The 25,324-nt window shown below is 40.3% G+C and overlaps 1 protein-coding gene across 4 annotated transcripts in view; it reads left to right on the forward strand.

Moving 5' to 3' along the window:
• Nucleotides 1-1,758: 1,758 nt before the first annotated feature.
• Nucleotides 1,759-25,324, forward strand: part of SNTG1 (syntrophin gamma 1) — a 319,642-nt gene continuing 296,076 nt past the window's right edge. For 3 of the 4 annotated variants that reach the window (XM_054518579.1, XM_054518581.1, XM_054518584.1), the window contains exon 1: nt 1,759-2,142. The gene's annotated coding sequence lies outside the window, so the exon portion shown is untranslated. Of the gene's footprint in view, nt 2,147-25,324 lie in introns of all 4 variants that reach the window. The other variant, XM_036398513.2, reaches the window with a different exon arrangement.

Raw genomic sequence — 25,324 nt, forward strand, 5'->3', positions numbered from 1 at the left:
CTTTTCACTACATTTTCTAATGCATTTATCAACCCAACAGTTAGTTTCATTCTTCAGAGCAACTCTCTTAGATTTGCATTTAACTTGCATGAAGCTGTCTGTTTAAATCCTTTCCTCACTCAATAGCTCACAGTGAGCTCACTGTACATTATTGAAGGTAATATTTATAAAAAGAGTGCATAAGGAACAGAAACATTTTTGTTTGTGCCAGCTTGGTTGAAGAAAAGCCCTTAACTGTAAGATGCCCGTGAAAACCTCTTTTCATTACAAGAAGCCTAATGAAGTTGAAGGGAAAGGGCTGTCGGAGGAGCTACAGAAAAGCAAAGCTCAATCTCCTTTTTAGCGAACTTTAAATTGTGGCCACTCTCCCTGACATCCTCAGCCTAACTGCAGGGAAACATTCCCAAGAGCAGGAGGGGGTCCCAGAGCATGCGGGTGAGACCACTGCTGCTCCATCACTCTCAATTCAGCAAAAGCCCCAGCACAGCCGGGCTTTCCCCCGCACCGAGGAGGCGCAGAGGGATTCCCTGCCCGCAGCTCTCCGCAGCGCCGGCGGGCGGCGAGCCCGGTGCCGAGAGGCGGCTCCGGTGGTGGCTCCCCTCGGGCTCTCTCTCCTGCTGCTTTCTCCTGCTGCGTTAATTCTCCTCCTGCCTTCGCCGTGGCAGTTCGACTTCTGGCGGCCCCATCCGCGGGGAGATGCGGCTTTCCCGCGGCGGCCGCCTGTGCGTACGGGGGTGTGTTCATCATACATATCTATGCATTAAATATATGGGTGTGCCTGTGTAAGTGACTGATAGCTGCGTTAGAGCGTGTCATTGCAGCGCTGTCCGACGGGGAGGGCCATGCCTGCGGGGATCTCCGGCAGGGCGCCGGGCGCGCTGCTGGAAGCACGAACGCGCGGAACAGGAGGGCGAGGACGACGCAGGGCTTTCGGGAGGCACTGGGCAGCTTGTCCCTCACTCCTTTTGCTCCCTTTGGGCCCCCTCCTTGTCCGAGGCAGCCCGGAGGAGCGGCGCTGGCTGTGCGCCGGTGGCGGTGGTCGCCGCAGAGCCTTTCTCTGGGTTAGAGGCTGGGAGACGGGGCGGGGAGGAGGCAGCGCCGCTGCCGCGCCAAGCCGGCCAGGCAAAGTGATAGAACCGACACCAAATTTCTTCCCTACACGGGGGGTCGATGTACGTTCCCTCTGGCGAGCGGCCAGACAAAACCCAATCACACAGCTGGCAGAAAGGGCAGCCCGCGCAGCTGAGCAAAAGCGGAGGCAGAGTGAGGCAGGAGGGGGGCGGATAACTTTCCTGCCGGGCACGGGGTGAGCGGGCAGCCGCAGCTCCCTAGGAGAGAGCTCCGGTGAGAGCTCCCCGGGCTCCGGGCGAGCGGGCTCTCCCGCGGCCCGGGAAACACCGCCTCCCCTGGGAGGCTCGGCAGCTCCAGCACCGCGCCCGGGACCGCGCTGTCCCTGCGCGCCGGAGGTCGCGCTCACCCGGTGGTCCCAGCTCACCTTCCCACTGCCCGTGGAAAGCGGCTCCCGGCTCTCGCCTCGCCGCCCGCTCGCCCCTCTCCGGCACGGGGGCCGGCCCGGGGGAGGGCTGCGCGTCACCGGATCTGGTGGCGCCGGCAGCGGGGCGGCGTTACGGAGCGCCCCGGGAGCGGCGGGGGGGCGGGCGGGGGTCCCGGGCGGGGCCGGCATCGCCGCGCCTGGCTGCGGCCGCGGTGGCGGCGCCGCGCCGCCTCGCCTCGCCGCGCCTGGCCGCTCGCCGCCGCGGAGGGGCGGCGCTGCTCCCCGCACGCCCCCGCCCGGCGCCCCCGCTCCGTCTCCGGGAAGGGCGCGGGGAGCCCCTCGTCCCCCCTCAGCGCGGCGGCGGAGTTCGAGCCGGAGGCAGCGGCCGGGGTGCGATGCCGTGTTAGCCGGCGGCCCGCCCCGAGGTAGCGCCGGCGGGAAGGAGCGCGAGTTGCCGGGGCTGTGGCTGACACCATGGGCACCGGGCGGGGGGGCGAGGCGGCCGGGCTCCCTGCGCTCCTCGGCTGAGCCCGGGGATGTGCCGGCGCCCGGAGGAATTATTTTGGAACTAGCACGGAGCGGTGGGAGGAGGACGAGCGGCACAGCGTTTCACAGCTGCGAGGAGGTCGTCCGGCGGTGCTGTATAGGCAAGTAAGCTCTTGCTTCCTTTTCGCTGCGTTTCCTTCGTCTCGAGTGACTTTTTTTTTTGCAGCTGCTGGTCGCTTGCTGCCGGTACGGAGGCAGGATGGTCGGCGGCGCCAGCAGCAGTTCTCGGGGGTTGAGGTGCGGGGGATTGGTGGCCAGGATTGCAGGGGAGCCCCGCTCCAACTCTGCCGGAGTCCGCCGCGGGCGGATCGCTGGTGCGGTGCTCCGGTGCATAGCCGGGAAGGAAGCTCCGTGTCCCAATGCTTCCCACTTCTGCAACTGTAAGAGATGATGCCTTTTTTTTCAGGCATTTCATAATGTAAAATGCCTTCTTCTCTTTGCTGAGCTGTAACTAAATTGTAGGAGTCCCTTAATTGCTTTCCATCAGTGCTTCTAGTGGGAGAGAGGCAAGAAGCATGTTAGCCTTTCATACGCACTTATGGATTCAGATAGTGAACCCGGAGTTTTGATTTTTATGCTCTTAACTTTCTTATGCCCTGCCTGGTGTTCTTCCTTGAGATGCTCTTGCTGTGAGGTTATGGTTCGTCCAACCTTGTTTGTTTGCTTTTAGCCTGTGGATATTTATTGCTACACTTGACATGGCAATGAAGGGAAAAGTTGACTAATTTATTTCAGTGTATGGAGAACAGGTTGCAGGCAGGGGATTAATTCTTCTCTCAGAGGAACTCCACTTCAAAGGAAGAGGCCCATAGGGCTGTAATCTGTAGCTGAAAACTGGGAGAGCTCAGAGCAGACCGGTCATGCTGCAAAGAACGAGTTCTGTTCACCTTTCAGCAGTGATAGCGTTTAAGCTAAGCTTCCTGCCTTCCCGTACCTTGAAAAGACCTGACTCTGAAATGCAGGGAATAGAGATGTGAATTCTGGGCAGGTCTGGGAGAAGGCAGAACTTTAGACATTGCTTAATTAAGTTTGCTGTTACTGATTTCCTCAGTATCTTCTCTATAAGCCTGAAAACTGCAATCTGTTACAGTGACCTTGATGCATGTTGTATTCTAACATGAAAGTGGCACAGAATAAAAGTATTTACACATATTTACAGCTAAGCTCTGATGTTTCACTAGGAGCTCATTCAGTTTCAGTGAATGTGGTGGTTTCAGCAGGGGCACTGGGCTTGGTATGTGTGTAGGAAATAACTTGGGAAAATAACTTGCTAATAGTGATGAAAGTAAAAGTTGAAGTGTTGGAAACGTATGTTTCTGCAGAAATGCCACTGTGTGAAATGTCTGTTGAGTTTTGGATATTTCGTTCTCTAATCAGTGAGATCTGTACTGAAAGGAGTGTGTGGGTGTGTGTAGAAATCTCAAGGCTTCCCAGGTTAATGCACTTTGAGTTGTCAGCAGCAAGAGATCTTTTTATGCACTGAAATACACATTTTTACGTAGATGCAAGATTGACATGATAAGATTAAAAAGTGTTGGGATGTCAGTACGGTGAACGTGTAGCTAACTCAAGTTTATAGCTGAAAGATAAACTAATCCTGTGCCTTAATGGTGGAAGGTGATGTGCCTGAAGGGAGTGTCATTTGTTTCAGTGCAGTTTATAGAGAATGTTCATATTTCTGTCTCTCTGATGAAGCTGTGAAACACAATTAGAATAACTGTTGCTAGACAGTGGGATGCAAACCTATCCATTACTTAAAACACTCAGCTTATTCTGCCTCATATCAAAAAAAGTACAGTTTCTGGCAAAGTCTGCCTGTGGTTCTGTTGTAGTAATTCCTTCCTCTGTTGCAGAGTGGCAGGCTTTCACTAGGCATGTGCAAGGGAGAACATGAAACACTGAAGCATGCACTAGTCTGGAATTCATTTGGGCTATGTATTACATTCGAGTTAGCATAAGTAAGTGCTTATGCCTGATTATATGAATAAACGGGGTTTAAAAATTGTATTAGCTTTGTCACTTGTGATGCATATTGCAGACTTCTTCCTTTTTAGTCTTTCAAACTAATCTAATGCTATACTCACTCTTTGCCTGGAGAAGAAGAAAACATAATTTAATGATTTATCATTTGGCTTTTGCCGTGTCTTGTCCCATAGCTATGAGATAATCTAATGAAGGCCCCCATCACTGAATTAAAGGACATGGTGCTCTAGACTTTCACTTAACAGTCAGATTTCCCCTCTTTTACGTGGCTAAAGAACCAAGTTTTAACAAGGTTTACAAAAAAGTAAATGTTGATTTTTCTGTTAGAAAGTCGAAAAGAAAGGGGAAGGTAAGACTTGAGGTTTTTAAAGACATCATAAAAAACATCCACTTTTAAGATATTAATCAACCTCCTTTACCTTCACACATTTCTTTATCTTTTATTTGGTACTTGTCAGAAATCCTTCCTGCATAGTAGTACTTTATTTTACAATGTGTGTAGTTCTTAATTTTAAAAATTCAGGAGTGGCTATCACACACTTTGTAAGGCTGTTCTAGAATCCTGTTTAATGATCTGTATTCCACTTGGCTTGTATCTTTTGAATCAGATGTTTCCCAATTACGTTATATTCAACTTTATAGTATGCATTTTTGTTTTAATTCTATGTAAATCTCTTTACTAGAGAAGATTGTTGACCTTAATTCAGAAAATCCAGGGCAAGCTCAGAAGTTGTGTTTCTTTCCTAATTTTTTCATGTTTTCTCAGTCATGCTTTTTGGGCATAGCTTTTGTGAACTGACAAAAAGACCTGTAAGCAAAATTAAAACCAGCACCAATTAAATGTGGTTTTTCTAGTGGGCCCAATGCAGTTGAGTGTGTAATTTCTATTCATTCATCTTAGATTCAATATTAAGACAAACAAGAGCTGTAGTCTGCGCTCAGTTCTTCCCTCTGATGTGCTCAAGTACCATTTCTTTATTCTTGTAACTTAGCACTGGTCCTTGTGCCTGAGCTGTCATCATTTCTTTCTGGTAGTCATCACCAGGTCTGCTTGTATTCACTGTTAAAAAGCTAAAGTGTTGTGAATGATAAGAAACATCAAAAGGATTTAATTTGTCATGTTTCTTAGCCCTTCCCATGGGTGTGCTTTCAGTTCAGATTTCCAGAGAGAGGCCTAAATGTGGTTGGGTTGAATCCCAACATGAATCTGCCACATCAACCTATACCTCTGGCAGCATGCTGTGACACTGGCTCAGAATTATTACACAGACAAACTTCTATATTTCTCAGTTTTGTCTGCCATAACTGGAAGAGTCAGAAAGCCTTACTGTTGTTGTGGCCAACCTAGATTTTCTGCATTCCTGTTGCAGATCAGAGGAAAGAGAGAAAGCATACATTAAAAAACCAAAAATGCAGAACTCAAAACAGGTTATGTCTCAAAGATATAGCTATAATCAACACCAGGGAATGCAGTGGAGACACATCCAGGGAAATTCACACATGTATTTAATTATCCAAGAAGGAAATTATTATTCATCTTGAGAGATTGATATAGTAGGTAATGTGCCTACCCCTTATGAAGAAGGGGAGCTATGTGATACAGAAACAGCTTTTTTCCACTGCACACTTCAGTTGTGGCTGTCATTATTGTTTGGGACTCTAAGCCTTCTCTTCAGTAATTAGCTTGGATTGGCCAAAAGAGGTGGAACACTCTGTTGTGTGATGGAGCTGGTGCTGCAGCAGCCAAGGGCTGGGTTGTTTCCTGGGGATTTGCTCTCTTCAATTTATTAAAGTAATGAGTAGAGGAAAAATAATCAAGAAGAGTGTTCGGAATGAGGTTAATTTTATGGTTTGTTCTCTGGTTTATTTTGGGTAATGTTGGGCAAAACCATAAAAGTTCTTCACTGTGATACTTATGTGCGAGTAGCAATAGTTTTGACTGACATATATAAATAGATGTAATATATTTATTTATTTAACATAAATAAATGTTCTGTAAACTGGGATTAAGGTTTTGCACATGAGGCCAGAACATGGATAAACGAAACTGCTGGACACGGTAACTGCTGTGCCACTCAGGCACTTCAGAGATAAGGAATGGATGGCTTATGAAAGGCTGTGCTGTATCTTCCACTCTGAAAAGCAGGAGGTCCCCCATGCCAAGAACTGAGCACAGCTGAAACAGTCATGCCCTGAGGGTGGCAAGGGATGTTCCCAGTGTGGAATAAAACTTGGAGTAGAGCAAAAGTCCCGCACTGGTGTTCACAGGGCGCTTCTCAACAGCCACTGAAATTCCTGTGTAAGATGTCCAGTGAAGTCACTGGTGCTTTATTACTTTAATACTGGCATGGATACTGGGACTGTGAAAGAACTCATGGCTTAAAGGGATGGTATGGGTGCAGTTGATTGATTGCCCAATTCCACAGGTGGTTATCATCTGGAACAGGGATGAATTTTTAATTTTTTCTATGAAGTTTGCTCCTTGCTCTTAGATTTGGGTGTTCATTCCTTGGTTGATTGAGATTTTTGTTCAAAGGTGTGCTTTTAAAGTGACAATCACCAAGCACTTCTGAAGTATTCATTGCTTGGAGCTTTTGAGATAACACCAGAGGAGAAACAATTTATTGACCAGCTTATTCTGAAGTTTGGCTTTATTTTATTTTTGTTCATTCTCAATGTGTTTTTTCAAATAGTGAACAGTGTACTTGGTTTCATGTTGAAGATGTTAGAAATGGCATTTTAAGTAAATTTTATATTGCTTTTTGGTTAAATTTTTCAAGATTCAAGTGTGAATAATAGCTATTTGAGCAAAAAAAACACATGCCTTTTCCCCTTCACTTTTTATATTAAATTTATTTAAAAAACAGCTAACCATAAAGAAGTAAGAATGGGAATGCTGTTTATGGCGTTCATATTTCTTCTGCTTTCTGTCAAAAGCTAAAGGAAATTTCATCATCTTGTACAAATGACAGACTATCATGAGTGATACTAATCATGTCCTCTGATTCTTTCTTGGTGTAGAGACTATTTTGCTATTTTTTTGAATTTAGTGTAAAAATGTCATTGATTTCAACAGGTATTATACTAAGAACTTGGTATAATACTAAGAAGTTGGGAATATTTAAAAATATTTAAAATTTTTGATATTCTTAATTTAGCTGTTAATATTTGTCTTAATATAAAGCACTGATTCTTAATTACAGAATTGTTTCTAAAATATTTTGCTGTTTTGCATTTTCTAAATATATATTCATTCATAATTATGTGAGATAGCTTTTTCTAGTTTCTCTGTATGCCAAAATGTTTTGATTGACTCTTTTAACAGTTCTGAATAATGAACTGTATGCTTCAGCTTCAACAACACAAATGGGCATTGATTTTCTTTGACTTGCTTTTGACCCCTAAAGAAGTAAAGTCATTAGAATTATGCTTGAAAGAGCTTTGCTCTATCTCCTATAATTTTATAGATATTATAAACAGGCCTTGGGAACTAATCTATGCTAATCAGATTTTTTTTCAAGTGAAAAAGGAGGGGAAAGTCATCAGCTCTACAATTGTCTTGCAGCTCTAGGTTTCTTCATTCCCAGCTGTCTGCCTGTATCCATTAGCAGTTGGTATTGCAGCTGTATGTCCCTGAATGCAGCAGAATTCACAAACAGTTCTTCTCACAACTGTTTAATTGGTTATTAAATGGCAAACATTTATGTGAAGAGTTTGGTCAGTGCAATGCAGTTTTTATTCAAGTAACAAAACATGCAGCGGTGCATGTGTAGAGTTCCTCCCTCAAGATAGGTTTTGAATAAAAGCATCAGAGCTGTGTCTCTACAGGTTTTAATGTCTGGAGTGTCTTAGTTCTCATTCTGTGAGTTATGTGGTTTACTTCTTTATGGACACAAAATGCAAAGGTAAAATGTAAAACATAAAAAGGTCAAACATAGTAGTAGTCTTTTCAAAGTCAGCTGGAGAAATGGATGCAAAAGCAAATTGGGTTTACAGTGCTGAGGAGCTGGCGTGGTTGACACGTTATGAATGGGGCAAGATAGGGCCCTTCCAGGGGTTCAGCTCCTGGCAGGGCTCCCTGTCCCTAAACTAAGCAACTCCATTAACCTAAATGCAAAATTTGCCACTCTGATGCTTTTTCAGCTGGAACAACTTCTCTATTGAATGCAGTGACATTTGTGAAGGAGTTTCATTGGAGGAAGCACACTGCAACTGTGCTAGAGGCGTTTCCAAGCAAAGTGTATAGAAATCATGACAGCATCTGATGATGATCAGCTCTCATTTTATTTAAGCTCCCTGAGATAAGAAAGGACCTTCCTGGATAATTTAATGCACAAGGAAACGATTTCTTTCTGCACTGTGTTGTTAGTATACCAGCTAGTTAATTCTTAAGCATTATTAGTAATAGTTCATCATATGCTTCTTTTCACAACTTACTGTCTTATGCAGTAGTGATGTTGTCTGGGCTGGTTCTTTGGGGTGTCTTAATTAAAATTGCTTAGATTAATATGTTTCATTCATCAGGTTTCCTTTTCAGTGCATTAAATAACTTACCTAACCTCCAAAGGGAGAGCTGATCTTAATGATCAGTGATTATCTATTGTATTATTCTTCATGTTTTCAATGCTTTTTATGTTTGCAAAGTTTTCTTAATTTAGAAAAACCCTAAACCTTCTGATTTTTGGTAGGTGGATCAGTGTACTCATTGCATGCTTTGATTAATGGACAAATCCAGTGGTTAACAGTGATTTGATATTGCTATTTGTAACTATGCTCCTGCGCAATGTGCCCTTTCATGCACATCTTACTGCCTTTTTTTAACCTCTTCATGATGTGTCTTCAATACTTCTTTCTGAAATGAGAATCCTAGGGTTAATCTCAAGCATAATTCTCAAGCATTATAGGGTTAATCTAAGCATCGTGTATATGATACATCTTATATCCAATTGATTGTTTTCTCATGTCTAAGATTCTGTAGTTTTTTGTGCTGTGCTTCCATGTGTCTGTGTAAAGCTCTTTACTGACTTTAATATATAATTCTATATAAATCCTGTGTCATGTTTAAACCCATGACTTTTTCTTTTAGAAATGAGACTTGATTTTTAGTTTTACTGCTAACTCTTTATTATTATGTGTTAGCTGTATTTGTCTAACTGCAGCAAAGGCATTTTTGGGGGAAAAAGCCTCTAGCATTTTCGGAAATAAAATATTTGGGCATCGTTTCCCTTTTGGAAAATTACAAGAACGTTATCCATCATCTTCCTTTTAGTCTAAGGAGTATGAAAAGACATAACATTTTCCCTGCTAGTTACTGCATGATAGTACTGACCACTATGTGTATACACACCTGTATGCCTTCTCTACCGGTTTTTGATGGCTGCAGAACAGTGAGCCTGATATCACAAGTAGCTGGGGTCATAAAGGTCTAGCCAGACTGCATGAAAGAAGGCAGTAAAATATTGTGGGTTTGCTCTTTCATTCTTTATGCTGTGATAGAAAGAGGATCTGTATGACCCTTGAAAAGAGGAAAAGGTGAATAGTTGCGTTTCTAGACAAAGCACAGAGAGCACTGCAAGAAGGACAGAAGCAAGATATTTGATGAAAGAGCTTCTGTCTGTGTTTTTGAGGGGAAAGAGGTGCTTTCCAAGACAGCAATTGTTCAGTAATCTTCAGAATTGCATTCTTGAAATACAGACCTGCTGTTTGTGAAGAGTTCTGCCAGAAAAGTATTTCCTTTCCATGTGAGAAATGTTTGGGTAAGGCTGTATTTGTGTCATTTTTCTCCAAAAGTTCCATGAATTCCCCATATTTTAAGCAGGAACTCATGTACAAGAATTCAGTTGCATCCTTAGATGGACTACTTCCTTCTTCAGGTACATCTGTGGATTTAGTTGAGAAGCTCTTGTTTTTGAGCTGTCTGAGGTTGGCCTCAAAATGCACAAGAAGCACCAAAGAAATCATTGAGGTTCTTGTGTTGCCTCATGTTAGGAGAGACACAAAAGTGGTGTCATCAGAATTTCTCATTCTTTTTGCCCTGCAATACATAAACATACATGTACCTCTGTCTTATGATGAATTCTGTCACAAATTTGGCTTCCTACACCTGCCTGTTTTAAAAATATATTCTACAGTATTCAGAAGTAGATGGAGACTACGTGGAGTTACGAGCTTCATTTCACAATTCTAATTTCTTTTGTAGGAAAGTTGTCTGGGCACCTTACTTTCCAGCAAGTAGATCTGGAAAAAACAGCTGGAAGCACCTCTAGGGGCAACTCTAAAAATATAAAAATAAGATTCTGTGCCTTTTAAATACTAATTCTCCTTCAGAGAAAGTAGATAAGAAGGAGGCTGCTATAATGGATCAAGTGTCAATATTACTTCAGTTACAAAGCAATACACCAGCTTAACTTACATTCCTCCTTTTATGGCAGCAGAATTGTCTTTTCTGGATGGCAAGAAGTATCTCAGATCTTCCTACGTATAATATCTCTCTCTGGAGGCATTTAAGGTGCTGAAAAAACCTCTGCACAAAAGCTTGTAAAAAACATGAAGTACTTTGAAGTTCTGCAATTATGGCTAAATGTCACTTTCTGCAGGTTTATGGCATGTAAGTAGCTGGAGATGCTATTGTGGGAAAAACTAGTCCTTCATCTTTAAAACAGACACCTCATAGAAGTAACCTGTGTTTGTGAGTGTACAAACTGTCCCACTATGTGTTTGAAACCTGTGGTCAAAACTCATCTGTTTATCAAAGCTTTTTGTTAGCTTAAAAAGAAGGTTGAATTACATAAATACCATATTTTATTTGAAAGATTTTCTTACCACCATACATCTGCAATACTCTTCTTGGATTTAGAAATTATGGTAAACAACCTGAAAACATTCCTGTAAGTACTACAGTGTTATGCTAGACATAAAAATTATGGTCTCTAATACAAGGCAGTTGTTTTTACAGTTCTGGGGACCATTTGGGATGAAGATAAGGGACAGTGTTTGACTTTTTATCTTCAGACTGTGCAAACTTAGCATAGTAAGTGCTCGATTAGGAGTAACTGTAAGTACCAATAGCACATATCTAGGCAGCCTTCAATTTAGGATGAGGGTTCCTCTAGAGTCTGCAAATCTAATCTTCAGAAGGGTGTTTAAAACTTTAAAATAATGGGAAGTAAAAATCCATGAAGCAGTAATTTATAAAAATAACTTGGTATGTTACATGCAGCGGATGTCTAAAGGGTGCTGCTGCTCACAGTCTGAGGGCTTCTGGAGGTACTGCTGCTCAGAATCTGTAGGTGCTGGAAAAGTGAACACTGCATGTTGTTCTCTGTTTAGAGAAACTGTTCTTGGGGTTATGATCCTGGCAGTTGTATTGCTGATTTCCTTAGCAGCCTGCCTACAGGTGCTTGCTTGGAAGAAGAGTGCAGGTGTTTTGCAAGAGCAGGACAGGCATGATGTGTGACTGAATCAGCTCCTTCCTCAGCCATGGGGAGGATGTTCTTCCACTGCACACTCAGTTTTCATCAGTCTGGGAAGCCTTTGATTTACTGAAATACTGCTGGCAGCTTTTGAAGTGTGAAATTACTTGTATGATGGTCCCTTTTGTGTAAAGCCTTGCTGAAGTGCTCCTGTTAAAAGCTTGGACACAATATTTGTGCTACAGGTTGTGGCTATTGTATTGAGGCTGGGTGAATAAAGCCACATAAACTCCGAAGTCTCGGAGGCAAAATGCCGAGTTTATTAGAAACTGCACATTCTTTTTATAGACAGTTACGATAAAGTGGACCTGATTGGTTCTTAATCAACACCCCCACACCATTGGCTAATTAGGAACAACACCCCTTTTGTAAAGGGGAAACACATTCAAAACACCAGCTGCAGGATTGTTTTAATTCTACCTTCTGAGCTTTCTCAAAACTTCCCAGAGGAATGTCTGTGAAAGTTTATTTGACTTTCTTCTCTGCATCTACAGTTCTCAGCATCTACAACAGGTCAGTGAACATGCTGCAGGTGGTTGCTTGCAGCAAACCCCATATTTGGGGTGGGTGTTCTGCCCCAAAAACCTTGGGCTCTGATTGCCCTCACAGCCATTACTGATGTCTCTTCCTATCTCCCATGTTGCATGTTGTAGCCCATCATGTCAGTTGCTTCTATGTTTGCAATATGCCAGCACCAGGAAGGCTATGCATTAGGTTTTTCCTGGCCACCTTCTTGGGTGGTAGCTTGCAGGAAAACATGGTATTAATCATGGTTGTTTATGACATTCATAAGAGAGAGAGAGACTTACTTTGGGGAAACCTGTGAGATCTTCAGCATAATAATCCTGTAGTGGTGTGATACAGTGATATAAAAGTACCTCGTTCAGGGAAGAAGTGGTACGTGGGGAATTTTCTTTGTTGTTTTTATGTACGGCAGTGAGCATATATGGTACCTTTTTGAGATAAAGGTGGCATCATGATACAAGTGGCATGATAGAGAAGATGTATCAACTCATCTGTAAAACTTCAGGAATAACATTTGTTTCTTTTTTCCTGTTAGTGATACATAATACAGAGAATATATTTCTTTCATATAGCCATAAGGAATGACTTCTGCTTTTCAGCCAGTTTTTCCCTGAAGGAAAGACAAAATTGGCAACTTGAGAAAAGCTCATTCTGATACTTCTGAGAATGGTCTCTAGTTAGAGCTTCACACTTATGATTCCCCCCACAATACTTACTGGCTTCCAGCTTGGACAGTGTATGTTTTACACATATTTATGTACATACATGTGTTCAGAGTAGATAAATGTCTGTAGCAGATAAATATATTTTTGTCAAATAGGATATACTATGTGTTTTTCAGCCTTGGTAGCCTTGGAATTTGGAAATTTGTAGTAAAACCATCTTTGATCATGAGAGCAGGCACATTACATGGCTGGATGTTTTTGTGGCTTCTATTACACCAATGTAAAGTAGAGAGTGGCCTGTGCTTGTACAGAGATTGACCTTCTTTCAGATAATCTTTCTCAGTCTGCATACCCTTCTCAAATCTATTCAGAAATACAAGTGAGGATCATCTTCCTGGCCTGTTCAATATTCTCTTGACATGCTTCTGCTAGTTCTTCCTCCCTCACATCAAACTGAACCTCTTTTTTGTTTTCAAAGGTTTTGTTTAGTAAAGCCAAGCATTAGGTGCTGTATTTAGCAGCTTACTGAGGTTTTTGTTCTCACCACTGGCCCATCACTGAATTGCCTGAAATTTCTACAATACATGTTTTTCTGTGCCTTATGAAAGTAAAAACTCTCTACTTGAAAATCTGCCTTTATAACATTTGGTTGTCATCTTAACTTCTGTTAGGATGCTTGCAGAGGGTTTCCATCTGGATCTGATTTCAAGCCTAAATGAGAAGTTTTTTTTCAGTGGATCGTTTTCAATAGTTTTGTAGGAATAGCTTTATACAATTCAGTGAGAACTTAATGCCTATTTCTTTTAATAATAGAAATTCCTTCTTTCATGTTTTTGTCCTGTTAATCCAATAATAGTATCTACTGTTTTTATACTGCTATGTGTTAATATATCCTGGCCCAGGGCATGAAAATAGTGTTTCTTGTTTCAATAACTACACTTGACTACTTAATTTTAAACTATTTAATATACATTTTTTGGTGAAATAGATACTTGATGTGAATATTTTTATACATCTGCCTTTATGCCACACATAACAGACAAGGACAGATTACCTGGAAATTTATTTTCAGTTTGATAAGACATCCCTGTTTTCTTTCTTTCTCTTTGGAGGAATCTTCAGCATTTGGTGGCAGTTGCAGCAGTGTTAGGTTCCTTGAACTTAGATCTGTTTCCATTTGTTCAGCAACAGAAAATTCAGAGTCGGGGAGACCCAAAAAGAAGACATGGATTCTGGTGTTCACTGGCTCCTCTCTGAGTCACCATCATGCCCATGAAATGTTGGTTTGGACAATGAGCATTCCAGCGAGCAGGCAGTGCTGAATGACTGCACTGCTGACCTGCCTCCTCCTTGGAAACGGAGCTTGGTCTTTTGTTATACTCCATACTCTCTTCCTCAGAGGTTGCAGTCCAAAAATAATGTAGCAACCAACTGTACTGTTGGAAAAAAGGAATGGTGAACCTGTTTTAACTAAACAGAGGTGAGTGGTTGTGGTTTGTGGGCTTGTCAGAAGCTGTGTGAAAAACTGGTTGTTAACTGGTCTGTTAATTTTTTTTTAAATTGTCTTATCTGTATTGTAGAATTTTATGTCAAGTTTTTCTCTGTGTAATATTTTTGTTACTGAAGTTTAAGAAAATTCCAGAGCAGTAAGTTTTAATTTAAACCTACTTTTTTCAGTTTGGCAATGCCAAGTGTAGGGAATAGAGCACGGTCTCAACAGTGAAGTGGAACTCTGACTTGGATTTACTCTGTGATCATCACATAGACTTGTGCACATTGCATAAATTTCTTTTGGTTCATTTATCTCACTTAGCTTACATTCACACTTTGTGCACACATGGTTAGTACTTTGAGACTTCATTAATGAATGCTTACATAAAGGTTTATTTTCAGTAGTTAGAGACAGATGCATATAGTGTGTTAGATATTGATTTACATGCATTTTTGGTTTCTCAGAATGTTTTTCATGATCTCATAGTAAATTACTGTATACTTGGTCACTACTTTCTTTGATGTATTAGTTTTTGGAAGCACATTACACAAACCTGGAAAATAATTTGATTTGTTGTGGGAACCTTTTAAATGGATTTGCCTAAATCTATTCTTGACATCAATTAAATTTATTATGAGGTCATATTTGCTCATTTAGCAGTCTCTGTCTTACCTAATACATTGTAAGGAAGAACACTTGGAAGTCTTAGAATTCATGTAGTGGAATAAACACTTGAAATGATCTCTCTGCAACCATTCTGTCTGTGAATAGAGCCACAACTAATAAATAAATGTTTTGTTTTTCTACTACAGCACTGTAAAAGGAAATAGTGGATTATTATTTAGAGAGCTGTAAATTCCCAAAATAAATTGCATTTTTGTTTATATTTAAAAAAAACCACAGCTGAACAGATGGGAAAGTAGCCCATGATGCTTCTGAAATTCTGACTAAAAAAAAATCTTTTCCTACATCAGTATTTAATTTCAAAACTGCTCTGTGGACAAATGGGCCAATCTGTTTATGAATTTGTATGACATTTCAATTTTCATGTTATCACAATAGTTAAAATAAAACTGAAATACAGGAATAATTTGAATGAAAGTAGAAAGATAACCTAGTATGAAGCCAGCTAGAAAATCCTGTCAAACCAGTTAGTAACATTTGCTTCAGGATGACTTCACCATCTTACTAAATACTCATGTCCTGGCAAGGTCTCTGCTGTATCAGGCGTGTGCATGTAGGCTTCATGGTGTAAATAGCATGGTAGTAACAGTCCAAGTTATCCCTTTAAAGTAGAGAGAGGAGAACTGCCCACACTGATTCTGTCTGTCCCACAGCACCTCGACAGCTACTCATTCTGTAAGATGAATCAGCAAGCAAGTGTATTAATTGCTGATAGGAGACATTAACCACTCAGAATTTATGTTTTGGTATCCTAGTATTCAACAGATACGTGTTAGGAAAGATTTGTCTCTGCTTTACTTTGAGGTGGTAGGTTATCTATCAAGAATAAAAGCTCACATCCCTGGCGGATGTGTTAATTGACAGTTGGAGACTTAATAATGGAGACTGTGTTATCCAGCTTAGTGTTTGCACAAAACGTTTAGGAACTTTCATTGTCAGTACAGCTCCTTGTATGACACATTTTGGTGCAATTGAGTATGGGGAAAAGCCTGCAGACATGTAAAAGCTTCAGACAAACAACTGTTGCCCACCCTTTACCCTTGTGTGGGTACATATGTGCAGCATGATAGCAGAAACTTTATTTTCCTGGGCAACCAAATTAAAAAACAATCACCTCTATGCCAGCATGTCCTTAGGTTTTTTGTTACTCTCTGGATGTTTGGCCTGCTGTGTTGTACTTCAGAATAAAATTGTGTGTTTATAGAAAACGTATTGTGAGTCCTAGTTAAAGCTTATTTTGGCCAAATTGGTTATTATGATACAACTGGGAAAGGCAGTTCATTAACATAGATTGGGATGTGAGACATAGGCTTCCATTAATTTGTCTGAGTACTTTTTAAATTATGGCTGGGGGACTGTGAAATTTACTTTAGTGTTCAACAAATGGGCTAAGAGAAGAAGTGATCAGTGGCAGAAGGCATTTTGCAAAGGAACTGGATGGATGGATGGATGGATGGATGGATGGATGGATGGATGGATGGATGGATGGATGGATGGATGGATGGATGGATGGATGGATGAAAGGCTTCTGCTGCATAGTTCCAGGCTCTGCAGTTCATCATTATTCAGTCACAAAGATTAAAGCAAATTAGAGCTTAGAAAATATGAACCAAGAGCTGCCCAACAAAATGTCCAAAGTCACAGGGGAGCACTGCAAACTGATTCAAATGCACAGGGATCATTTCCAGAAACCCTGTTTGTGTTTAAATATTTATTACCACTTTAACTTTTTATTTTCCTATGACATATGTCTCTTTCCCATGCCAGATTTCCAGTCTTTGAAATAACAGTAAACATTTCTCTCTCTTGCAAAAGGAAGAGTCATTTGGTATTCTCTCATTCCTGTGGCAGTGACAGGAGATTGTACTTTGAAACATTTTACTTAATGATTGGAATTGAAATTTTTTTTTCACTAATGAGTGTTTATTTTTTGGATTTGGCTTTCTTTTCCTTTTCCTTTTTTTTTTTTTTTAATGTCATACCTAACCCTCCTAGGAAGTTTATTATGAAGTATATTTATTCCCTCTGCATTTTTGGGGAGCAGGAGTACCTAAAGTTACTCAGATCCTCCCATATCCATGCAGTGTTCTTGAAAACTGAATGTAGCATTCAGACCTGCAATTTTAAACCATGTTAAACAAATTGCCCATAGAACTGTAGGAAAAACATCTCGTTGCTGGTAAAATTGGCACAATTTGTAAACTGGCTTAATGCGTCTGTTGGTTTCTGTTCAAATGAAAGGTGTGAAACGTTTTTGTCTAGCTGAGTGTATTTTCTATAAAAAGACTAAAATTTCATGGTGATAGATTCTAGTAAAATTTTGCTCCTGGCAGAATACTGGTGCAGGCATGCTATGGATCCCCAGGAAACTGTGTGCTTTATGCTGAATCAGGCTTGGGAGTGCTGAAAAACATTTGTTCACAGGCATTTTTGGAAGTGCAGAACCATCTATGTCAGTATAGTGTGTGCTTCAGAGGCTTTTCATAACCTACAAAGAGGGGAAATACCTTAATATATCTTAGAGGTTGGGGTAAAGAGCAAAAGAGAAATCTGACAGATCCGTAATTCACCTTGGCTGTTTCAGTGCTGTGTAAGACCTGAATGCAAATCTGTAGCAGAATGAGGAGGAAAGTGGTCACATGCACTCTTTTCATACCTTCTAAGACTGCTAATCTGAAAGGCTAGTTCTGAACAAACAGCAGGATCAGTTTGCAGAAAATCTTGTAAACACATGCATGTAATTTAAAAAATAAATTTCTAGCAAGAAGACTTTTTTAAAACTCGTGTTCAGTACTCATGTTTGTGTTTTAATACAGTAGTGAATTTACGTCTCATGTCTTCACATGAGTAACCTTGTTTGCTGATAACATTGTTTATCTTTCTCAAATTTTTCATCCTCTTCTAGTGGACATGTGCTTTATATTCAATATACTCAGGGGGCCTTACATTCAACTAGACAAAAAAACAACTTAATCTGGTGGCATCAACCAAGCAGAGAACTGTTATGCTAAAGCAACTTTCCTTTACCAAAGGTTGACAGATCACAACTCTAAAGCTGGGGAACAAGTCAGGCAAGTTTATATCACAAATGAAAATAGTGAGGTATGTCTAATAAATTTGGAACTCAATGGAAAAAGATAAACTGGGTTCATTGGGTCTAAAGCCAAGAGCATTGCTACAGGGAGTGTATAATGTGCTCTATGGATAAGAGATAGAATGAATAGAATTATTCACACAGTAAAAAATTATGTGTAGTGGGCACTATGAAAATTGGTGAAAAAAAAACTGAAGAGAGACAACGAATAGTTAAGCTCATGTGTGATGGATAAGCTTCCACTCTTGAGAGACTCCCTTGATCAGAGTTCCTGTTTCTTATCCTTTGTTGTGAATATCTGGTGAACTTCTGGAAGCTGGCAAGAGTTTTTCTGGTGGACTGAGAGAATGCTGCCATCCAGGAAAATCTTCTTTTATTTGCTGCAGTCTTAATAAGTTTGTTTTTTGGTTTTTTTTTTCTCCTTTATTTTGGTTGTTGTTGTTGTTTTAATCACAGAGATGGACTTGATTTACTAAATGAGAAGTGAAACTTGAAGTGATGGGCCTTAGTACACTTTGGACAGCACTGTGAAAGAAATTTTCCTTGCCACAGCTCGGATGGTCTTTTCCTACAGATCTTCTGCTTTGATAAACAGTAAATCTCTGCATGTAAGGTGCTTGTGAGCCTTAAAAACAGATTCGTTTTTTATTTTACAATAAAATAAAAAATTCTTGCAATATATCCCCAAGGAGGGCTTCAACCCTATTGATTCAGTTTCCTTAATTTACTTTACTTTTTTTTTTTTTTACTCTTTAATTTCCTTTACTTTTTTTACTGATTTGATGGTGTTGACTTAGGTAGTCACAAAGGGTCAGAGCAAGTGTTGAACGTGATAAGGGAAGTGGGACGTAAAGCTGATGCTAGAAGGGCAGTATTTTAGGAAGGGGATGGTATGTGGAGGAGGTGGTGGTGGTGGCTGTGTTACTCTGAGTTTGGAGGTGGCAGGAGCAGCTACACCAGGAGAGCTGCATGTGCTGCCACTGCCCTGCTCCCTTCCTGGCCACACCAGGGAAGGAGAGGGAAGCCGTCTGGTGGGAGCTGTGTTGGGGGCACCACAGGCACCAGGGCTGTTCGTACCCTCAGTGGCTCTGCTGGCTGCTCCACCCTCTGCATCCAGCCAGCTTGAACACAGCTGGGAAGTGTCAGGGCACATTGCTGGTCCCAGCTTCACTGCTGCCAGCTTGGCTTCCTTCCTCACCAAGGTGAGACCTTGATCCTGCATGCATTGGTATGCACCAATGGTTGCTTAAGGGACAGTTTTTGGGTATAAATCAGTCACAGTCGTGTGGTCCCTTTATACACTAAGCTAATAGTAGCCTTAACTCACAATTAACAGTTCCTTTCTTGTGCTCTAATCTTATTCTCCGTATTTCCTGGTTATACTGTAAGTAGTCCTTTTGAAACTGCTTGTCAACCCAACTAAAGCACAGATGATAAGTTATCTAATGTCTTTTTGTGTACTGTTTGACATTCTGTTCTTGTAAATAATTTATTAGCAGAGAAATTGCAATGAAAGTTTGACTCTAGCTTCTTTCAGATGTTCATCTTGACAATTTATGATCTTTCACAAAATATTTATCTTACGTTCAGGAAGAAAAATGAACCAAGAGACAGATTTGATATTGCATCAGTGGGTTCATTCCACTTTTAGATGTTTTTCAGTAAAAGAGATTTGAATCCCATCTAATCAAAGTTGAATCAGCTCAGATGAAATGTTAAGAAGCCTTAAGTTGTGAAGGCAGCATGAAAGAGCAGGAGTGCAGAGTCAGTCAGGGAGGTTACCATTGAAGCTGTCTGGAAACTCAGTTTGTTACAAAGACTATGCAGTGTAACCTGTTTCATGTTTGTCCCTGATACTTCAGAGTCTCAATCAGAACTCCCTACAGACCATTATAAAGGTATTGGACATCTTTAACAGTTGCTTTGAACATTTTCAGTTATTTTGGTTTCTACGAAGCAATGTGAAAAGAATAAGTTGTGATTTATCTGAGAGATATTTTGAGATAAATTATTTCCAGGCTCCTAATAGAAATTCACATTCTGCAGAGTAACAAAGAGGCCAATTTTCCTCCCATCAATCACCTTTACATTACTCTGTCTTTACATATAATACACATCAATAACATTTTTTTGTCTTTTTTTTTATTTTTAAAATCTGGCTCTTAAACTGAATTTTCAGTCTACAGTTTGACTTCATCAAGCTCAGGCTTTTGGAATTTCTGCATTCCCTGGTTTTAGAGCTAAAAGGAAAAAGCAGAAGTTGATTCTGCATGTAATTCACACCTGCTGAAATATGTGGTTTATTGCATTCATTAAGCTGAATCAAAGTTGTCTGCTGTGTGATGTAGCAGTGTGCTGGTGATGACCGTGCTTTTAAGCTACTTTGTGTCTGCAGAAGGCTGTCTGTGCAGGAATTAATGTTATTCTTGAGAGATGTTTTAAACTCTAGTGCAGCCTGGGTGTCAGGTTGGCCCTTATTCTCAGATACTTTGCTTTTGAAGTAGTAGTTTATCCCTTCACTGAGAAGAGCATCATTTGCTGGCTCTCAGAGTGCTGTCACGCTGTACTGGTGACATTGACACATCATATCAGAGGTTAAAATAGATTCTCTTCCCCACATTAGCTGGTGAATGAATACATGAGTTAAGGTAACACCTCTTAGCTTTGTTCTGGAAAATATTTGGAATTCTAACGCTGAGTGGAATAATGTTGCCTGGATGTAGCATAAGATCATAGATGATCTGATTGACATAGATAAGCTCAGCAGTGAGTTGTTGTACAGTAACAACAACAATAAGTACGCCAGGTTTTACTGCCCTAGTAAAACTTGGTGTTTTACTTCCTATACTGGGCATATTCAGAGTGGTAATTTGAGCCAGGCAGCTTTTATTGCTGTGCCTTTCCAGATCTCCTTAGTGTGCTGTCTTTAGACTCCCTCTCCAAAGCTCTTGCTCTGCTCACACAGTGCAAAACTGGATTGGATTGGTTGGATTTTTGAGTGCACTACTCAGCCAGAGAAAATGTGCCCAAGACCTGTTCAAGGAGGTTCCTTCTTGTCCTTTGTGACAGTGTTTTGTGATGTGTCAGTTTCTCTAGCATAGAAGATAAGGTAAAGCACCTTTGAAAAATAGAGACTTTTAAAAAATGTGTTAGCTTTGACAATGACCAAGCAGAATATAAGCAGAATATAATTCAATATAAGTGTTTACCACTTCTGGAAACTCAGATAACTTCAGGAATTAAATGAAATATTGAAATGATTTTTCCTGCATGTATGTTTTAACATATCAGGAGGTTTCTTTCTCAACATAAAACCTCTACCTGGACACACTCTTATGCCTTTTGTAGTTCTTGTTTTCTTTCTTTTAAATTTATACCTATATCTTGGGAACCATACTCCATTTTTAAACAAAATGGTTTTTACTATCATTTTTGCAAAAGTTTTACCCAGCTTAGCCATCTGTAGTTCTCCTGTGCATGCCTTGTCACAGGATGCCGTTCCTGTCCCTGCAGAGAAGCCACATTCTGAGTCTTGTATTTCAGATAAACCTCATTCTTCCATGAGCAGTCTCTCCCTGGTTGCTCACTGAAGCTGATCGCCACACCTGTCCACTTCTAGGATTTTTCCTTCAGCATTCAGTGGTGACATTGCAAAGAAAGAAATTGTAGGAGGTAACAGTGAAGGAGATACAGAAGCTGCCAATGCAGAAAATCCTGCCGATGTTAATAAATCAAGATCTTTTAAAATGTCCACTCTTCTGAGCAATTAAGGCCAGCAGAAGATGTATCTTAAGGCAAAAAAAAAAAAAAAAATCAACCAAAAATCAAACAGTACACCCCCCACTTCTGTTTTTGTAGGTCCACAATTTTTCTCCGTTTCTGTGCCAGGTGGCTTAATTTGACTATCTTCAGAACCCAGAATTTTTCTTCTGGGAGAATTAGTTTATTAGTCCAGTTTACAGGTAAGATTGTTGAAGTTCCTCATTCTGTTTGTATTCATAGCCAAGAACAAGTTTCCAGGTCTTGTGTTCAGATATCCGCGTTTGAACGGCGTTGCTCTGCATGGTTTGTGGTGTGGATTGAACTCTGTTCATCTCCATGCAAGAAACCCGTGGAGAGAAGCACAGTGTCTCTGGCATCTTGTGGGACCACATTCCAGTAATCACAGGAGACAGATTCTCTGTGCATATAAATCATGTGTGTACAACAAGAAAATTACCATTGCATTTCAGTTATCAAATTAATCTTCCTAATAATATTATAGCATACTTGTATTTTCTACAGCATTGTGAGTTTGGGGCTTTTTCAGCTTTGAAACTCAACATCAGGAATAAACTTTGAAATTATAAATATTCATATTTGTTTTCAATAATTTTTCCATAGAGAAAGGGCAGAGCATGTTTCATTTAAGCACTTATTGCTTTGATTTTTGATCCTTTGTTTGTAAACAATCAGTATTTATCTGACTACAGCTCCAGAAAGGACCCAAATATTAAAAAAAGTCTTTAAACTTTTTTTCACTGTGACACTTTGAAAAGAAGAAAAAAATAACCCTTCACACTAATTTCAAAACATCAAGATTTTTTTTGCATTTTTTGGAAATTTCTTCAACTATTTTTCATGGTCAAACTTCTGAAGTTACATTTCTTTAATTTTTGAAAGATTAAAATTTTTAGGAACCTTGTATCTATCTTTTGGGGTGAGACTTAACTCTACTGATGACAGCAGCATTTTTCAGTTCATATATTTTTTCCTGTTTATGTAGGCATTTTTATGTTTATCCAACCATGAAATGTATATTAGCAGTGCTTCAGACACCTGGGAAGTTAGATTATTTTTTTTGACTAGTAGGAAAAAGCAAATAAAAATGATGGTTCTTGCTCACAAACCTCTCTCAGAAAGTGCAATGCCCATTCCAATTTCTTTTGTCTATGCATCAGGAATAAAGTTTGCTGAAGCAAAAGTTTTGGTTAACTCTCTCGTATTACCATTTGCCAGAAATAAGGATATGTGTGATTTTCTTTTCCTTCGAGGATGCCTTTGACAGTACATCTTGGTTCATGCACCCTGTACTTTAGTTGCTGAAGGAGGTGGGTAGGGCAAGAAGTGGTTTATCAGCTTGATATATGAGTTTGAACTGATACATGCCAAAACCTTGTTTTGATAGTTTTACTGTCTAGAAATTAGAAGTACAGCTTATGATATCTGAAGTGAGCTATGCATTCTGAACCGCTCTTTTAATCCTTTATTGAACAGGTGGACAGTTTTGCTGGTCTGTCCTCGTTTTTACTAGGTTATGGACAAGTTTTGAGTGTGGAAGCAAAATACCTTTTCTTGCTTTTTCAGGTAATTTTAGAAAATACCTGATATTATCTGGTACTGGAAAGCAGACAATTTAGGATTAAAGAGTCATGAACTCTGTATATGCACTATTGCCCTATAACCAAATGATAGGACACATGCTATAGAATTTCTGGTATGTAAAGATTTCCACTGCTGTAAACAGTCTTTAAAGTGTTGGACCAAGCTCAAAATGCCTAACCAAAAGAAAAAAAAACATTGGAACACCTAATGGAATCTAAGACAATAAATACTTATCTGGGAGGAAACAAACTTGTGAACTGGAACCTGAAAGCAGGTAATAGCGAGGTGGGTGTTGGTCTCTTCTCCCATGTAACAAGTGATAGGACAAAGGGAAATGGCCTCAAGATGTACCAGAGGAGTTTTAGATTGCATATTAGGAAACATTTCTTCACTGAAAGGTTTGTCAAGTACTGGAATGGCCTGCTCAGGGAAGCTGGTGAGTCACCATCTCTGGTGGTATTTAAAAGACGTGTAGATGTGGTGCTTAAGGACATGATTTAGTGGAGGACTTGACAGTGTTAGGTTTATGGTTGGACTTGATGACCTTTAAGGTCTTTTCCACAATAAATGTTCCTAAGTTTCTGTGTTTCTATGGCTTAATATACTACAGCTCTGAAGCATAACTTGAGTACACTGGGAACTTTCATTGTCTGAACAGAATGAGCTAAGTCTGTGTCAGATTGTCTGACTAAGACAAATAGGAGAGCTGAAATATCTCTGAGTAATCCTTTATTTTACTGCATGAACAGTTTTTGGTTTTCCTTTTTAATTACTGGTTTTTGTAGATGAATCAACTTTGTTTGGGAGGCCTTTTCCACCTTTGCTGTTTTCTGCTGAATATTGGAGCTAAACAGTTCTATTTGTCCATGCTAGATTAACTTCAGATATTCTCTTCCCTCAGCTTCCCCATCTTCCATTCACACAGAAAACACTCTGAAAGACAGTAAGGCCCAGGTTTAGTCACTGGACCCTAGCACAAATAGTAAGGCAGACTGCAGATAGAGACAAAAGTGAAAAATCTGGACAGAATAGGTCAGTATCTGGAGAATAAAAGGCTAAGAGACAGGCACAATGAGAAGGGTCCTGCAGAGAGGCTGAGCTGGGGAGAGGCAGGACAGGTCTGGCAGAGCTGGGCAGGCAGGAGGACTAAACTGGGAGCTAGCATCTACGTGTGTGTTCTCAGTAATGAAGGAGGGGAAACAGGTTTTTGCAATTAACTGACTGATTTAATAGCTAATCTGCTAATCTGCCTCAGTTTCCTCTTCTCTAAGATATTGACAGATACCTTCAATTACCTCACACAAGTAGTAATTAGTCTCTATTTCAGTGTTGGTTCCTGAGGTATTCACTGCATGTAACTATATTGTAGTCAGGTCAATTAAAGATGTAGATGCTCTGTTTTGCTGTGGCATAGATGGATTTGTATCTATATTTAGTTCAGTGTATGCTTTCTATTTGAAACATATTTCTGTACTTACATTCTGATAAGAAGGGCTGAAAACTAGGGCTTTTTGAGTTAATGGAACTACACACTTTCAGTTGTTTTCCCCTCTGAAATCAAAGCATTGCAAAAACTAAAATAATTCCAGAATTGAGCTTTAAAGGGAAAAATGGCCTAATGTCCATTTAGAAGAGCTCTGAGTTATAGTAAATGACTAAAGCTAGAGCTTAACTCATTTAAAGTCAGTATATGGAGACTAGCAAGCTCACTCAGAGATTCCCTTGAAAGTAATATGCCAATTCAGGAAATAGAAATCAAATACATCTATTCACCAATGGAGTTCTCCACAGTCATGAATTGATTTTAATGTCAGTTCCAATTTGTTGTGAAATTTTTGAGGCATTTCCCAACAGATGGGGCTTCAGTGATTTGGTTTTTGTTATCAGTTGAAGTGCTCAGTTTTTCCTGGGTAGCACTTATTCACTTCTCTTGAGATTTGTTTCCTGCTGTTTTGAAGCATGTCCTGTCTTGCTTTGGCTGAAGATGTTGCTCAGTTGAGTGCT

The sequence above is a fragment of the Molothrus ater genome, chromosome 1 (assembly GCF_012460135.2).
Source record: "Molothrus ater isolate BHLD 08-10-18 breed brown headed cowbird chromosome 1, BPBGC_Mater_1.1, whole genome shotgun sequence".
NCBI lineage: Eukaryota > Metazoa > Chordata > Aves > Passeriformes > Icteridae > Molothrus > Molothrus ater.